General features: G+C 37.3%; 1 long non-coding RNA gene across 1 annotated transcript; it reads right to left on the reverse strand.

The window, feature by feature from the left end:
- Positions 1-423: 423 nt before the first annotated feature.
- On the reverse strand, positions 424-2,090 carry LOC136991981 (uncharacterized). The gene is made up of 3 exons (XR_010884007.1): positions 1,836-2,090; positions 1,074-1,142; positions 424-487 (listed from the first exon to the last, which is right to left on the reverse strand). It is a non-coding gene; the product is annotated as an uncharacterized lncRNA (long non-coding RNA).
- Between the last annotated feature and the right edge of the window lie 251 nt (positions 2,091-2,341).

The raw sequence follows: 2,341 nt of genomic DNA on the forward strand, positions 1-2,341 counted from the left end.
ATTCCACAGCATGCCATAGTCAGTCAGAACTCTTAAATTACAATATTGCTTTTCAAGATGTTTCAACAGCATCATAAGTATTTCTACTTTTATGTAGAGTCTCTTATTTTGCACATTTCATGCAGATCTCTCTTCACTGAAGAGAGTCTGTTATCTTTGTTATGTGGAAATCAATCAAGTTTTAAAACATAGGCTTCTTCAAAAGTTTCATTTTCAGTAGAAACCTCACATCTTATCCTACATTCTTTGCTTTGTTTTTCTGTTTTGAAAGTTGCGCAGGAAATGAAACCAGATCTATCCTCACAGTCTGCATTTTTCACTTCTTCCTCAATTGGGAATAGATCCTTAAACCAGGCAACAAAAACCACACTGCCTCTATTCCTTCCAGGTGCACAGCACTGAAGTGTCACATCCTCGCCAGCCTGTGGATGCTCAGTAATGCACTTTATTTTCGAAGTGGTGGCTGCTTCTTGACAAGGACCAGAATCTGTTTTTTAAAAAAAAGAGAGAGGAGGATAAATGTCTCTGCACCGAATGTGTCATGTTGGCATGGTTGTGTTCTACCATTAAAATGGTAATTTTTCACACTTCACTGATGTGCTGCAACACCAAATAACCACCTGAAGAGACAGTGGTATATATGCAAGACTCTGCCTGCTCATTCCCCTTGTTTGGACTTGGCCTCAGGCAGACCCATATGTGGGACTAGGGTGGGTTCATAAACCTTCCTGGGTCTCTGAATTTCTGCATCTGTCTGGACTGCCAGAGATCCCTCGCTGCCTCTCTCAGGTGATTTCTGCTGCAAAAAGTATTTGTGTAACAACTACTAGTGTTAATATGGGGACAAATCCTCTGTGTTAGTGATGGACAATACGCATCCTGCCTATTTCTGCCCCTTCTACACAAACCAAGAGCCCTGTAGAAGATAATAGGGGTGAACTTACTGCATAAGCCATTCACTCTCTTCTCATACCTTCCAATCATGTTTGCCTGGGGAGGTGAAAAGCATGCTCTGGATTGTTGTCATTAGAATGACCTTTACAACTTTGCTTTGTTTTAAAAGTAATACTTACCCTTCAAGGGTTCTGTGTGGCACCCATTTGCAGTCAGGCACAGTCTATCAGCAGCCTTGTTAAATTCTTCTACAAAGTAGGAAGAAATACAATTTCTTACAATAGTAATAATCTTATACTGACTTATAGTAAAGGGAGCTAATGTATCCATAGAAAAATCCAATCTTGCATTTTAAAAAGGTATTACCAAATTTACACCACTCTGCAATGCTTTTAACAGTATATTCTCATTCCTTATTATTTAGCGATCACTGGTTTTCACATTGACTTACAGAGAAACTACTCCAAAGTATGTTGAATTCAATAGATGTCTTTTTACTGACTTTAAAAGTCTGGATGCAGTTCAGAGAATGTAATTCTAATTAAAGTGGAGTGCAGGCACTCACATCTCTTTCATTTTCTGAAAGAGTTTACAGCAAGCACTGGTCAACATTAGTTGAAAGGTTTGAGTTGATCCTTAGTGAGTTACAAGGGGAAAGATCTCTTGGTTAATTTTTGAAGTTTAAGGATTGGCTATAGCTCATTCAGTGCATAACTGGGATAGAAAACTAGGTAACTTCCACAATATTCTGACATACAAAAATACTTATTTAGAGGTGTAATCTTCTTTAGATAAGACTCCAATACCTCTAATAACTTTGAGGAATATTTCATGCTGTTACTCAGTCACACTGAAATAAGTTTGAGTATTTGCAAATTAGTATGCTAACTCAGACTATCATCTAGGAGATAACAAACCAAAAATAAAACAATACAATTTACCTGCAAGACTCAGTGGAAAGGCTCTCTACACAGCACTGAGTTGCTGGATGAACAACCTCACATCTTATTATTTTAATATTCTCTGATGCCTTTGTAGAAACCTGTAGTTTGCTCATGCAAAAGTATAATCCATTTTCTCCGATTTCAGTTTTAATAACTTGGTTGGTTTCAGATAGCTCTGTCCAGTCTTTATACCATACAACTCTGATGTCCTTAGGTACAAAACTTGATATGGAAACTTCAAGACAGGCAGTCTTATTGGCTATGGTTTGTGCAGGAATTTTTCTTATCTCTGAGACAACAGGAGACTTTGCTAAGAAAGAAAGGTTTCTATTAGAAAGATGCTGCAGTAAAATACTTTTAGGACACTAAACCAAGAGTGATTTATAACAGGAAAAAACTGCAAGAGAATGAAAAGTATTCACCCACTTCTCTTTGACTCCTCAGCACCTGTTTTTAGTAACATACTGTACATACATACATATGTATTGAACATACTAAAACAA

Source organism: Apteryx mantelli, chromosome 4 (assembly GCF_036417845.1).
Source record: "Apteryx mantelli isolate bAptMan1 chromosome 4, bAptMan1.hap1, whole genome shotgun sequence".
Lineage (NCBI taxonomy): Eukaryota > Metazoa > Chordata > Aves > Apterygiformes > Apterygidae > Apteryx > Apteryx mantelli.